Raw genomic sequence first — 15,845 nt, forward strand, 5'->3', positions numbered from 1 at the left:
TGTTTTGTATCATAAAAGATAATATTTATGTAGGCGCTGACAGTGATGATTCAATTTTGTAATCAGATGATTAAAATTATGGTATTGATATAGTACAGTACTATAAATGTATCTTCTCTACCTTATGATCTTAACATTTTCTTTCTCTAGCTTAATTTGTTCTACAAAAGAATATACTGTAAAAGAGTATAGTATAACATACAAAATGTGTTAATCAATTGTTCATGCTGTTGGTAAGGCTTCCAGTCAACAGTCAGCTATTAGTAGTTAAGTTTTGGGAGAGTTCAGAGTTACACATGGATTTGGGGTTGCATAGGGGGTTGGAGGGTGAGCGCCACTAATCACCTCATTCTTCAAGGTTGAACTCTACATAGGTAACAGGATTAATAGGCAGTTACATTAAACACACATGTGCCCACAGAAGGCAACTTCTGCGGCAAGCCTTCACAGTACTTGTTTGGTTAAGGATTTTCCTGTTTCTTTCTCCATCATTAGAGGATTTTGACTCTTCCCACCTTCACATTTATAATCTCTTAAATGACCTGTGTTTCCCCCATGTTCCACCTACCTTTGTTACCCAGATATCCAGGAGAGTGCTTAGCTCCCCTCAAGGTTCCATAAATGTTGCTGAATAAATGAATGAATGAAGTAGTATCCTGGATATAACAAAAATAAAGTGCACACTCGAGGGAAAATCAGCCCCATAGTCATCCAAGGTTAAAATAAAGAAGGGCATTTTTTAGTGTTCAGAGTGCTACCTTGAAGGTCATTGAATACCTATCACCAATGTCCCCCATGCTATTGAATCAGCAAATGTTGGGACTGACCTTGATTTCTGTCTTTATTATAAAGTTTCTCCAAATGGTTTATCAAAGTGGTTAAAAACAGGTTTGGAGAGAGATATCGCAGTGTTGGCATCTCAACTGGTCATGTTACTGTTTGCAGTTCCCATAAACTTCTATTTGCTTCTCAAAAAAAAAAAAAAGAAAAAAGGAGAATAATCCCCATACCTTTGAGTTACTGTGGGAATTAAATGACATAATCCCCACCAAGTGCCTGGCACGTAGGTAGTATAATCAAAGGTACCTTTTAAGTAAGTAGGTTCCAAGCATGAATTAAATCTCTCTTAGGGCATGCCTACATCTGTGGGAAATTCATTGCCAGTTGCTCCCATCCAGACTCATGGTTCTACATCTATATATCGATGAATCTCAAATTTATACCTCAAATTTAGAACTAGAGTTGCAGTCAGAGCTACAGACTTGCCTGTCATCCAACTGCCTATGTGAAATCTCCACTTAACTCTAACATCTCTGAAATATCTTAGAATATAGCACCTGATGAAGACATTGTTATTGAAGGAATATACACAGGAGCTCCCTGTATTATGTCTACACCTTTTTGTGTGTCTTAAATTATTTCTAAATTAAAAGTTATTAATATTAATAATACCAAAAGAAACATGGCCCAAACTGAACAATCACAGATTTGCTCTCCTGCCCCAATATGCCCATGCATCTCTGGCGATGAGCCACGGGGCACCCAGCCACTCAGGTGAAGCACCTAGCATCACCCTCCAGGTTACAGAGAGAGCAGCAGTAGGAGCACATTCCCTGGGGTCAGACTGCCAAGTGACCTTGAACAAGTTCATTGACTTTCCCATACTTCAGTTTCCTCATCTGTAAATGAGAATAAATGGGACCTATGCATAGAATTATTATGAAAATTAGTGAGTCAATACACTAAAGTGCTTCAAATAGTGCACATACATTCCAAGTTTTCAGTAATTAGCCCTTATTTTTCCTGTGCCTTACACCCATACCCAACAGGTACTCAAAACTTGACCTTGTCTTAGCTTGCCCAGCTGCCAATAGCTCTATTATAATCCACCACCATCATCGTTTCCCATAAATCTGCATATCCTCCTTCCATATGTCTCTCTTCTCATTCCTGTCCTACATACAGTTAATTTTCCATAGCAGTCAGAGTAAACTTTCTAAAACCTTAATTAAATCATCTGATCTTCTATTCCACTGGTTTCCATTCAATGCTCCAAAGGTTTTCCATTAAGGAAAAAAAATTTTTTAATCCTAACAATAACCTAAAAACCCCCAAACATCTTTGACCTCATCTGTCTCCACTCTTTTCACTAATCTCCAGTCACAATGGCTTGAACATGGCAAAGCCTTTTTGCACTTGCTGTTTGTGGCAGGGATTGCTACTTGACCTTGCACCAACATCCATTCTCCCACTGTTCCCTAATAAAGGAACTCCCAATTTCTCGTGGCCACATGGTATCCTAGAATGGAGGCTACATTTCCAGCCTGCCCATGGGTGATACAGATGTAGATGTAGATACAGGGGGCTACACTCTAGCCAGTGGGATCTAAGCAAAAACATTATTTGTGACTTTCAGGAAAAAAGACCTGAAATCTAGAAAGCACACCTCCCTTGAGCACTGCCTTGGTCAGCTAGGCTGCTGAGTAAACGCTGAGGCTTGGACAGCCATTTTGGAGCACGGAGTTGGAAAAATGAAAGCAGCAAGACAGAAGGGGCCAGAAGCCATGGAAGGCAGAGCAAGAACACAGAAGGAATTTGGGTCCATTATCACCTCTGGATTCTTTACCTCCATATTGTTAATGTGAGGGAGAAACAGTGCTCTCCTATTCTGTTTAAGACACTTTAACATAAGTTCTCCCCCCACTTCTTTGCAGAACAATTTTCCCTGCAGATCTGTGCATGGCTGCCTCTTTCTCATCAGTCAAGTCTCCCCTCAAATGGCACCACACCCCTCAAATGCTGGGAGGCCTCCCTGACCACCCTGATTCAATAGGACCCTCGTCTGCCTCCTTGTGTTTCCACCACATGCTATATACTTTCTTCTTTGTAGCCCTTGATAGCATAATGAATCACTTTACTTCTTTAATGTCAGTCTCCTCTCACCGGTGGTCAGCTTTTCGGGGTGGGCTGGGTCCTCTGCACTCCCCAGCATTTAGAGCAGCTCCTGGCTCACAAAATGAAGGAAATACTCATCTTTTGACTGACTGATCATTGGGATGGTGAATGAATGGCTTGGTTTTGTGTTTTTTCTCCACATACTGGTGACCTTCTCGTCTCAAATTAGTGGGTTTAATTCAGTTAAACATTTATTAAACACCTACTGGGTGGAGACACTGGAAAACAAAGATAACTGAGACCCAGTCACTGTCTAGGGTAGGGGTGGGGCTTCACAATGTGGCAATAATGTATTCCACATTTCTCAGCATATCATTAAATATTCAAGGAATAGATAGTAAGTTGATAGCAAATTTTGCTCTGTGTATACTTAGAAGCTTAGACGTTACCCATTATTTTCTTGTTTGACTGTAGTTTTGAAACATAACGCAATCATTATGTTAGTGTTCTGACTATCACAAAGTATGGACATCTTCCAAAACACAGTTCCAAAATGTCACTGAACACCCAATTATTGAGAAGGTCTGTGATTGTACCATCCTTCCTTAAAAATCACTCCCCAGAATTCAAAGACTCTACTCCCTGAGAAGGGTAACAAGTAGGATTCTACCAAGTCCTTCTGATGAGGACAAATGTTCCCACAAGAGACAACTCCTAACAAATTTCCTCCACCGAAACATTTTCTGTGCATCTGAATAAGGAATTATCTACACGGTTAAGACAGTTTCTTGGTCTAATTCTACTCAAGATGGAAGCCTTGAAAATTAAACCTGGAAAGTCTTGTGAGGCTCTGCCACACATCACATCCATCCAATCCAAAAGCCTCAACTGTCTAAAGAACACTTGTGAAAGCTTGTACCAATCACTTCAGTAAATTCTAGACTTGGATGCTTTATAAAAAGCATCATCACTAATGGTCCTATTTCCAGATTATGGTATGAGTTGGAACACAGAATCAAAGCATGATTTAATATTAAATAATATTTTAGTGAAAATGTACTATTGGTTAAGAAAATAGGATTTGTAAAGACAGAGTCTGAAACTGGCATGAGCCCTATAACTCTGACAAACGTGTCTTAATAACCATCCCAAACCTCAGTTCACTGAGAGCTGATATGACAAACAAGTAAGATCAGAAAAAGATCGCAGTGCCTGGCATAAATGCTAGTATCATTATGTTTGTCAGTGAGACCAATGACATAATAATAGCATGAGTGGGCCAGGATTTGAACCCCAGCCTGGCTACCTCCAAAATGCAACCTCATTTCACTATCTCTTGTTTCGTTTTTGTTTTTGTTTTTTTTTTATTGCTGGTCACCAATCTACAGAATTTAGAGGAGGCTTCACCTCTGATTTTTACGGTGCAGAGTCTCCAAAGCCTCTGGGGTGGGGAAGGACGAGTTTGTTCAACCACAGCACCATGGCAGATAATTTGTGTAGCAGAAAGAACAGAGATTGAGTGGAGAAAAAGTGCCAACTCTCCATGTGGGGGACAAGGCACCATATGGCCCTGCAATTAGGAAGGAAGAAGACTGCCAAGGGCAAAAATAACCCTGGCAAATCCAATACCACTGGTAGGAGATGCCAGCCCAGGTCAGCTTTTTTTTCTGGAGTTGTTCTTGTTCCCCAAGGGATTTCACTGTCACCCCTAACCATGACTTTGAAAATTATTTGAAAGATGAAACGGAAGTCTGATGTTAGTGGATATTTCTAATGTCAGGTCATTAAAACAATTTTCCTTTTTCCTAAAAGCATCACATGAACAACTCTTCAAAGGGAAGATCTGATTCAAAAGAAGATCACTGTTAAGGTTGAGGAAATTTAACAATCTCATTCTCTCTCCTGTAAAAGAAGTGAACCACATGAATGCTTTGTCTCTTGCAGCTCGGACATAAGCTCCTGATTCAGTTAATATGCTAGAGACAGCCACAGGGAGAGAGGAGGAAGAAAGCTATACATCCTACAGTCCCACGGAGTGAAGTTTATGTTCAAAGGAGAAGGGGAGAGATCTTTGAAATAGCATCCATAACAATGTGTTAAGACCTCAACTATATTTCTATCAGCATACACATTTGTTTCACACCAGGAAAACAAAAAACATAGTAATCTTTTAAACCCAGAAAGTAACCCAAATGTTCCTTTTCTTTTTCTTATAATGGAATAAAACTATCAATGACATTCAACCACCATTCATTCAGCTGAAAGCTATTTATGCATTTGACTACGAGGAATGATTCAAAGAAAAACAGCTAAGGCTTAAATTTGGCAAAGTTAAAATTAATATTTCTTAAAATAGAGATCAGTTAGGTAATCTCTATCTTAATTGTGACACCTCAATATTTTTGTCTTGACAGCTTATAGTCAAAATCACATTGATTGCTGCTTCTCTAGTTAAGTAGCAGCTGAGAAAGCTGGCTTGAATTCAAGGACTATGTTGAATTAAAAAAATACATAATAAGCACTAAAATCTTATGGACTTGGTGAGGCAATCACCCCATGAGGGGCACATGGAAATTGAAAACAAATGCAACAGGCCGATTCACGCCCTTACCCCTCTTCACTTGGAGAGCTTTACCTGTTGTTTATAGGTTTTTTCCTTATAGATTGTTGATTTTCTGTTTTATATGTACTCTCATTTCACTATATATTATTATTTTTGTTCTGATATTATCTCCCCCACCAAGTTTAAATTCTGTAAATGCAGGATTCATCTTTTTATAATAATTCCTAGCACACTGGAAGTTCCTATCTTCAAGGCTTCCTACATTCCAGGTTCTTAGGAACCCTGTAGAGAATAACATAGAATCTGCTAATGAAATGTGAGTTTTAAAAAGGAATACAAATATTGCTATAGCCTACCCTTCCCAAAGATTTCCACAAAAAGGATGAGCCTCTGCTGGCCCCCTTACAGCTGTTATGATGGTAAAATAAATCAGAAAGGATTCCAGGGTACTTTCAAAGGAGCCAATCCTTTTCATCGTGTGGGGTAGAACTGACAGTATGGGAAATGTACTGTTTTGGTCTAACTAGTCTCCATTCCCCATTTTTTCTGCAACCAGCTCTCAGCTCCTGAGATCCGTTCATCACCCTGACCTAGCTAATCAACACAGTCTTTTCTCCACCAAAGTATTCAGGGCTGGTGGTATAACTCCAGTTAATCCAATTGGACTCAATCTCAAACTTTGGTTGTAACCAATTAGAGAATGAAACTCATTTTCAGGGAGGGTGCTAAGCACAAGGATAGAAGTCTAAAGCTGCCAGGATTAATCCCATCACACCAAGGATAAGCCTGTTGATGAAACCAACACAGCAAAGGGTACAGCTGGGGTAGAAGGACAGATTCATAACAGCAACCCAGATCCAGCCACACCTGAAGGCAGATACGTATCTTTGGACTTTCTCATTACATAAACCTATAAATTCTCTTTTCTGTTTGAGTCAACTTGAGTTCAGATTCTGTCTCACTATGTTAATGCAAAGGGTTCTAAGTGAAACATCGGTGTCACTGAGGATCAGCAGAGGCTCACAGCTCTCAGATCCTTCACAACATACCCTCACCTACTTTCTCTAAGCTCACAGGCCATCATCCACCATTCATTCCATGCATTTAAACAAGAGATATACTCCACTATATATTGCCCATGAGTAGACCATGAACATTTATGCCAACATACCTTTTGCTCATGACGTAACCTGTCTTGGCAAACTCCTGTTGATGCTACAAAGCCCACCTTTCTGCGTTAGTCATTATCAGCATTTACAGGCAGAAACAACCACTCCTTTCTCCATGAAAGGAGTTTGCATTTTCTGCATGATGTGTGGCATCTCATGCCATTTACCACACTGGATTATTGTTATTTTTTCATTTATCTCTCCCCCTGCTCAACAGTCCATACTGAAGAATTATAACTTGTTCTCTTTTGTCTCCTCATAGCTTAATGTCTGATAAACAACTGTTGGAAGGAAAACAGAATCAAAGGGGGGAGCAGAGAAGAAAAGGATGCTTTCTGAACAACAGTCCCTAGGGCCCAAACATACCTTGAAATAAAAGCAAAAATCAGGACACCAATACTGAATTCAAGTATGTATTCCCAAAACAACGCTTTCATCTTTCAATTTACACTGAGGAGTCACTAGATTATTAAGTAAATGCAAAGGAAACAATCACTGTTAAACTAATCGTCAAATTAGGATTCCATGTTCTTCCCCACACCCTGAAAATTGTACATTTAATGAGACACAGAATGAAGTTACTGATCATTTAAACACAGTCACAATTGTGTCTGTCTGCCACTTTCCGTAACCTGCAGGTGGAGCATAAGGGTGAAGCCAGAGGGCAGAATGACAGGAATCAGGACAGCAATGGCCTCACAGCCTCCAAAGTCTAACACAACCAACAAAATGCCTCAGCTAAGTATGAGGCTTCAACTGGGATAGACTCAGCGGGCAATTTCTTGGTCAGACTAAAAGGTACACAGCACACTATCAGTGAAACACCAATTTACCTTTCTCATCCAGAAATATTTGTTAAGCATTTTCTGAAAGAAATACACATATCTAGAAATCCCCTACAGGTGGAGTCATGCTAAGTTAGGCTGGGTTTATCTGTAATATTACGAAAGCTCTTTGAAATCTGGAAAATAAAACACATCAAAAGTAGCCTGTAATTGAGATGAAAAAATTAATTACGGTCTCAAAGCAATTCTCTTCACCTGGTCAGAGCCGCTAGACGTATGCTGCCATCTAACTCTGGGAAGGCAAGATTCGCGGCAGAGCTGCAGAGACCTGCGGGTGGCAGTCAGACCCAGAGAGGCCACTTTCCCTCCTTTCCATCCTCAATATTTGTCTTTCATTAAACAAGACACATACACCAACAACCATCAAACAGAAAACCCTCTTCCCCACAATGCTGCCACGGGGCCGTCTGAAATGGATATCCCTAATTCTCCAGGGAACCTGCACCACAAAAAAGATGCCGGTGTCCTTTTAACCTGTATCCGCATTTGTGATCCTGGGCCAAAGCAAATGTGCTCAATAATGGGGTGTAAGGAAACATATGTTAAAACACTCACTTTAGCCCAACTGGGATCAAAAGCAGAGCCTTTCCAGGCTGTTCCTAGACACAAAAAGAGCTGGCTTCCTCTATACTCAGCAGACCCAGGGCAGCTAGTTAGCATATGAAGAGAGGCCTGTCATGGATACAAATATAGTTTACGTACCAATGGTTTCTAATTAACCTATTACCAGTAGTTTTGACTACAAGTGCTTATTCCTTCGTAGTCTCAGGAACCTAGGGAAGAACTAACTCTAGACTTAAACACAGTCTGGATTTGAGTATCATCAACTCTGCTACTTAGGAGTTGTGTGAATTTAGGGTGGTAATTCAACCTCTCTCACTCCTCACACACTTCAATTGAAGAGGTATAATAACTAACTCATGAGAGCAATAGGAATATGAGATCAATTAATATAGAGAAAGTATTTGTCATCAAAGAGAAAGTCATCAGCCACACACAATGACAACTGGTAGTTAGATGTTCCTTAACATCGAAGCTCTAATGAATATTCTGGACCAACAAACACAACCAGTAGGAGAGAGACTTCTTACTTTTTATTTGCCTTCCTGGATCACTCTATCCAAAATAAACACCAACCCCCTGAATCTCTTATCTCCTCACCAGCTTTGTTATTTTACACGACAGCATATAGCATTCCTTGGCATTTTACATTTACTTGAGGTTTACTTTCTGTATCCATGAAATTTGGTTGAGCTCACTGCTATACCCCCAGTACCCTTAGGAGTGCCTGGCAAAGAGGGGGCCCTCAGTAAGCACTTGCAGGATGACAGAATGAATGTAAGGTCAAAATGTAGGTAGTTACAAACTCTTACATTTGGTTTTAGAAGGGAACTGTAGTTTATTAAAAGAATTCTTAATATTGCAGGCTGCTTTAAGTCAGAAACAGGACTCTCATCTACATAGACAACAAATATTTACCAGACAGCCTATTTTACAAAGCTGCCTGCTAGGTACTGAGGAAGAGGTACTGACTAATCAGAATCTGGCCGTAGAATGGTACTGGAAGAATATAGTTCATACACACTGGGGTGCACGAATGCACAACAATCCTCCTTCACTGGGATTTGTCCCTCTCCCTTCCACATGGTGACAGCAAAGACAGCCATGCTGGTAACATGTAAAACCCAGTGTGCATGAAAGAGAAGAAGGAATCAGATGCTGGGAACAGCAAAAGAGGCAGAGAATTCCCGGGCTCCCCAGGTACCATAAGACTGATTATCAAATCTCAGGATAAAATCTTTGAAAAATAACTACACAATACTTAAGGAGAACTTTTTACAAGTATTTACATTTCTATGTTTCTAAGGAAATCTATCCAAAAGAACTAAACAAAAATTTAAACATACATTAAAACATGAAGATGTTGATCACAATAGTTAACAAGGAAAAACTGATGATTTTAGACAGAGTAATTTAAGAATGTGTGCATATGAATATATCGAGAGGGATGTAGAGGTAGATGTAGATGGGTGTGTGTGTGTGTGTGTGTGTGTAGAGGAAATATGGCTGAAGGTTCATAATGATTATTCCTGGGTTATGGAATTCATGTAAATTTTTATTTTATTCTTGAAAATTTTAGTACTTTTCAGATTCTTTATAATGCATCATTACTACTTCACAAACAAAATGCTGTGTTTCACTTTAAAATACTACTCAAAGGCCCCATCTGGTGTGGCTCAGTTGGTTGGACATCATTCCACAAACCAAAATGTCCCTGGTTCAATTCCTGGTGCATCAGGGCATATACCTGGGTCGCAGGCCAGGTCCCTGGCTCAGGATGTGCAGCCTATCGAAGTTTCTCTCACACACAGATGTTTCTCTCCCTCTCTTTCTCCTTCCCTTCCCCTCTCTCTAAAAGTAAATAAATAAAATATCTTAAAAAATAAAATATTTCTCAAAGACTTCTGAAAAAGTTCTTCTTTTTCTAAGCAACAAGTAGCAAATGCTTCAAAGACTATCAAGAACATACTATAGTTGAAAGAGTGGGCTAATGACTCATTGCAAGGAGGAGAATGCACCCTACGGGGAATTGGTGGTACTCAGCAGGAAGTATCGATTGCAATGGGCTTTTACAGGAGTTGGGCATGTGTCCAGCTGCTTCAAATGATTTGAGGAAGGGTTCAAGGAAACAGGGCTTCAGTCTGGACTTCCCTTCAGAAGTGGAGGCAATTCTAATGCATGTGTATCCTAATAAATCACACCTGGAACACAGCAGGGACGAAGCAATGCTACAAATATAGTTGCAAAAATAAAGAAGCAGAAGTCAGTCATAAAGAAGCAGGGGAAATGTTTGGTCATTTCTGTGGTCTAGACAATTTGTAAGTTTTTTGTCTGTGTTAAGACATGATTATGAGTGGTCCGTCCTGATCTATCACCAAAGCCTAGCAGATAGTAGCAGGCCAAACCCACAATGCTGTTAGAAACAGTGAGGAAAAATCAGTGTGATTAGTGTTACCTGTGATAACAAACATAATGCAAATGTGATACGGTTACTTTCTGCATTAAGTAATACATAAGAATGACGTATAACCTGCCATGACATGTTAGTATGTTGCTAACACCTTCACCATCACTGTCATCTATATGGGTCACTTCCGGGACATAAGGATCAGTACCTCTTTTTGGAGGGCTACAATAGACATGTGTGCATTATTTTGGTTTACTAAGATGGTCAAGGATAATGGAAATAAAGACTCAGATCTTAGGAATTCACACATACTAAAAATTCAAATAACAATGCAAAATCGATAGTTCTTCCAAACTCTAATGTTGCTCTTTAAAATTCTGTAAGAAATGAAAAATGTAACACCTATCTAAAAATACAGTACCTTAAAAGAAGCTTAAGAATTTAAGAAAAGCGTTGGCAGAGGTGACGTGGCATACTGTGGGCAACTAACTTTCAATGGTTCAGTCAAAACAAATCAAGCAATGAGAGAAAGCAAATACTTTTAACATTTGGGCTACATAGGGTATTTTTAAAGTAACACTTTCAAACTGTGCATGCATTGAACTTGAGATAGTTTCTTCCTGCATGCTCATGGGTCATCTTGCACTTTGGAGCAAAGACCTATACAAGAGGTCAGAATTCTAGAAGTATGTGTAAGAGGCTTCTCAAAGGCTAGGAAGTACCCATCTTGAAGCAAAAAATTGCTTACTTTGAGACCTGTCCTTATTGCTATGAAATTATAAATTCTTGGGTGACTCAAACTCTAGCCATCCATTCACTTTGAAATGTCTATGGAGTTCCCGAAAGGACCAGACTCCGTCTAGTGCATGGCAGGCTTACAAAGAACAATAAGGTGTGCTTCATGAGCACACTCGCAGGCAGGACGATGTACCCCTTATGGAGGAATTCCATCTATAGACATCCCGCGCCCCTTCCATGCTTATCATCCTATCAAAGGGTTGCAGTATTTAAACAATGCAAAGAAATTAAACAGCCCATAGTAAAGTGGTAATAAGAAAGATCAGTTACGCAGAATAAAAATTAAAAACAAATTCAGAAAAATCAGGCCCTCTGATTTTTTTAAATTAGAACATGCTCATAATGGTGACTGTTACAAATAACCAACCGATCAACACAATCACTCCCCTCCAGCCCCCCAGTCCCTCCCTAAAAACAACCACTGTTTTCTACATGTACACAGACACATAAATTCATTTATTTAAAAACATACATGGCAATGAACTAGAGACACTGTTTAATACCTTGCTTTGTCTCAGTGAACACTAATCACTCAGTTGTTCAATTATTTGTGAAGCAACTTTTAAGTAGTAAGCACTGTTCTAGGAGGTACTAAACATGGACTTGGTATTGCAGTGGTCCATTCCATACCATCACACGCAACACTTCATTATTTCTATGGGGTCTATTCACCTCATTTTAAGTATGTACTACAATTTCTCTAACCAGTCCCTTATTGATGGGCATTTAGATTGTTTTCCAGTCCACATATTCTGTTTTATAAACATTGATCTTACAGCATCTTCTTCATTCATAAACAAATTCCTTCGTCAAACTCTAAACAGCTGTTTAAAACACATTAATTTGCCCTGGCTGGTGTAGCTCAGTGGATTGAGCATGGGCCTGCGAACCATATGATCGCAGTTCGATTCCCAGCCAGGGCATATGCCTGGGTTGCAGGCCAGTTCTCAGCAGGGGACACACAAGAGGCAACCATGCATTGATATTTCTCTCCCTCTCTCCTTCCCTTCCCCTCTAAAGATAAATAAATAAAATCTTTAAAGAAAGAACAATTATGTTAAAAAACACATTAATTTATATCAACAATGTATTTTTGAAACTTTCATTCAAAGAATTCTTTTCACTTACCAACATCTATAAAACCATATTTGAGAAGAAACTCATTCTAGAATTGTTGAAGTTAAGATTCCAATTGGTTATTTGTAAGTTTTGTAGAATGTGTAACCGATTTTAAGAATCTATGAAGACAGTAAATGTCCCAGTCAATCCTTTTTTTCCCCTTGCAGCCACTAGGTGTGGTGCTAATTCTCCCAGCTGGTTTTCAGACAGCTTTAAAATTAACTCTGATGTTTCCCTAGCCCTTACAAGTCTGAGTGATTGCTCTGCCAAGAGAAATAGAGCTCTTACAGAACTCAGAATTCACCATGTTCTTATAATTTCGAGTGTAGACATTCTGGGTATGTGCATGTGGGCCTGTGCGCAGGCACACACTCAGGCAAACATGCCTAAGAACATGTGTATGGGTTTACATGTGTGCCAACAAACTCCTTAAGCTAAGATTTGTATTATATGAGTATATAATGACCTGCAGTCCAAGGAGTAATGCAGAACCATATTAATCCAGATATTACAAAACAAAAACAAACCCAATGCAGTAGCCTATACTGATTTACAAAAATAATAATAATAAGCCCAACAGCAACATTTCTTGAGCAGAATGTATGCCAGGCCATGTAGTAACTGTTTCAAGCACATCTTCTCATTTGGTTGTAGAACAACTCATATTACAGAGGTGAAAATGGAGACTTAGGAGGTCTCAGTATTTCGGCAAATTCATTAGCTCCAAAGTGAGAGTTAAACATAAGCACAGGTAGCCTCTGCTTTAAAATCTATAACTAGTTATGGCATCGTGCTCTTGCAAATATGACACATCTAATAATAACTTTATTAATTATATGCTAGGTGTTTATACTCATTATTGTATACTATGCCATGTCAGATTTATACAGGTTAACTAGCAAATTCTGTAAATGTTGAATCCAAGATACAACCTAAATCTATCTGACTCCACGGTGAAGAGCATGAGCTCTACACAGATTCAAATCCCAGCACAACCACATGGCAGCTGTGGACACTGGATAAACTAACCTCCCTGTACTTCTGCTTATGTTAACTGGGGACTCTTGATGGACCATGTGCATTGAGGAGCACAACAGGTGTAAAGAGCCAAGAACAGTACGTGGCCCGTGCTTACACCCTCCATACCGCTAGCTGTTGTGGTTATACTGCTTGTATTCATTCTATAACAGACCAACAATTACATGCTTTGTCCCACATACAAACCACTGCTGGACCACGTTAGGACAGAGCCTGGGGTTGGAACATCCCACTTGTAGGAAAGTCCAATCATGAAGCTACATTATTAGGAGAAAATTAAGGACAATTTTCAGCTGAGGAGTAACTGGAGTAACTGAGGAATTCCCAGATTCCTACCTAAGACTTCCCCGCAAGGGTCTCTAATAAATCCCCAACCCAGACTAGAATACAGGCAACCCACTGATGTATGTCATTTGGTGTAAAGGAAGGAACTCTGCTCAAAGTATGATGGTCAAGAGGAGAGTTGCATTTCCTGTGAGTGGGCGAGGAAGCCATGGAAACTAGAGCCAGAGGGTATCGGGGGTATCCAGGTGAAATAGAGCCCTCACAGCTTCAGAGCTGCCTTGGGCTCACAGAGGAAGAATCCCAATGGGGAGAAGATGGGGCAGCTGACAGACAAGCCAAAGAGCTCGGTGGCCTAACATCCATCTTTCTGTTTGGGGGACCTGCAGAGACTCTGGGTGGGAGAGGAAGCCTGCTCTACAATGGGGCTCTGCATACAAGGAACTCTTCTCAGATCTTCTCCATTATCTCCAGCTGATCCCAATTTTATGCTAACATCACTCTTAAAGGAGCTCAAAATACAGGCGGGGGTGGGGAGAAAGGAAGCCAACAATTCATTAAGTGCAGCAGACCAGTCAAGTGGGGACAGCGAGAATGGGAGGCAGCGAGGGGGAATGGAGCCTGGCTCTCAACCGATGGAGGCAAAGTAAAGCATCCTCCCCCTGACCCCCACTCCTAGCAGCGCAGACCTGGAGGAGTCAGGCCATTCCCATCTCTTTTCACCTGCGCCCACGCCGCCGCCGAGGCTGTCCCCGCGCGCTGGCCCGCCGCTCCGCCGTGCCGGGAAGCTCGCCCAGAAAACATGGCTGGCTGCAGCCTGCGCGACGCGCGGGAACGTTCGGGGCCGGCGTGCGGACCGCGCCTGCTGGCGGGGAGAGGTCGGAGGTGGGGAACCTGGCCGTCCGGTGTGGCTACAAGTGCAGCGCTTCCGAGCTGCTCCCCGGCTAGGCTCCTTCCTTCCTCCCTCCCCAACCCTCCCCCCACCGCCTTTTCCTTCCTCCCTTTCCTTCCCTGTTCAGTCTTCCCCTCTTTCTCATCCCTGCCCAGCCTCCTCGCAGCCAGCCAGACCCCTGCCCCTCCCCTCCTCCGGCTGTCACTTCCAAGCCCAAGGACAAAACCTGCCTGCGGCGCGCGGTTACCTGCTGGCCCCTTGGGCCCCGAGGTCCGCCTCAGTCACTGCCAGAGCCCAGGAATGCACTCAGCAGCCACCCGCCTCATCCCGGCGCGTTTGAGCGGCCCCGGCAGCAGCTGCTCCTTTTATGGGGCCCGCAGGCAGAGGCAAAGCTCCAGCGTCCCCAAGCCCGCGAGCTCGCTAGGGTGGCGGCGGCGTCGTCAATGCGCACTATTCACACTCGGGGGCCGCCGCTGGATCCCTCAGGAGTACAAGGCTTCCCGCCCGCCCTATCCACAAAGTCTGGGTAGGGGGGTGGGGTGGGGGATAAATATTGCTTTCAGGGCACCCCGCAGGGGAAAAGGAGGTCACGTGATCCTGGCCCCAGGTGGCCAAGGAAATATGGGCCCAGCCTTGGAAATGGATCTGAAATCGAGGGTCAAACAGGACAGGTATTTTATCCATTAAAATAAAGCAGAAATAATGCTGAACCATCCTAGTTATATTCCTTATCATAACAATTTTTAAATAGCACCTGCCATTTTATTAAATGATTATTATGGGCCAAAAATACTCTCTACTGGTCCAGACCATTTTGAAAGCACCGTGATGGCATTACAGTCTACCCCTCCCACTTTGTTCAACAGACATTCGGTCATACCTCAACTCTTCTGGAAACTTACACTGGCCGCCAACCCATGAAATACAAGATAAAACACCTCAGCTTCATACCCTAGGTCCCTTAAAATCTATCCTAGCACTATGCTCCAGCCACAATAGGGATGCAACTCAGCCTCCTGCAACCCAAGAAAGGGGTAACTATTTGTCTTCCTTTTGAAAGATGAGAAAGGTGAGGTTCAGAGAGGTTAAATAATTGCCAAAGGTTACTCAACTAAGAGGTGCTTGAAGCAATGTCTCAGGTCAGTCCCAGTGCAAAGCCTTGGGTCTTGGTCTCCTCCTGCTACTGCCTTTTGTAAACTCTAAGGCCAAGTGAGCATGCCTTTTGAATTTTGAAAGGCGACTATTTTCTTCTTTGGCAAGGATAACTGCCCTCCCC

The 15,845-nt window shown here is 41.6% G+C and overlaps 1 protein-coding gene across 16 annotated transcripts in view; it reads right to left on the minus strand.

The window, feature by feature from the left end:
• The window catches only part of MAGI1 (membrane associated guanylate kinase, WW and PDZ domain containing 1), a 614,474-nt gene that overhangs the window by 159,675 nt on the left and 438,954 nt on the right, over positions 1–15,845 (minus strand). The gene's annotated exons all lie outside the window — the stretch shown is intronic.

The sequence above is a fragment of the Sturnira hondurensis genome, unplaced genomic scaffold (assembly GCF_014824575.4).
Source record: "Sturnira hondurensis isolate 20B ecotype Veracruz unplaced genomic scaffold, ASM1482457v3 Scaffold0002840, whole genome shotgun sequence".
Classification (NCBI taxonomy): Eukaryota; Metazoa; Chordata; class Mammalia; order Chiroptera; family Phyllostomidae; genus Sturnira; species Sturnira hondurensis.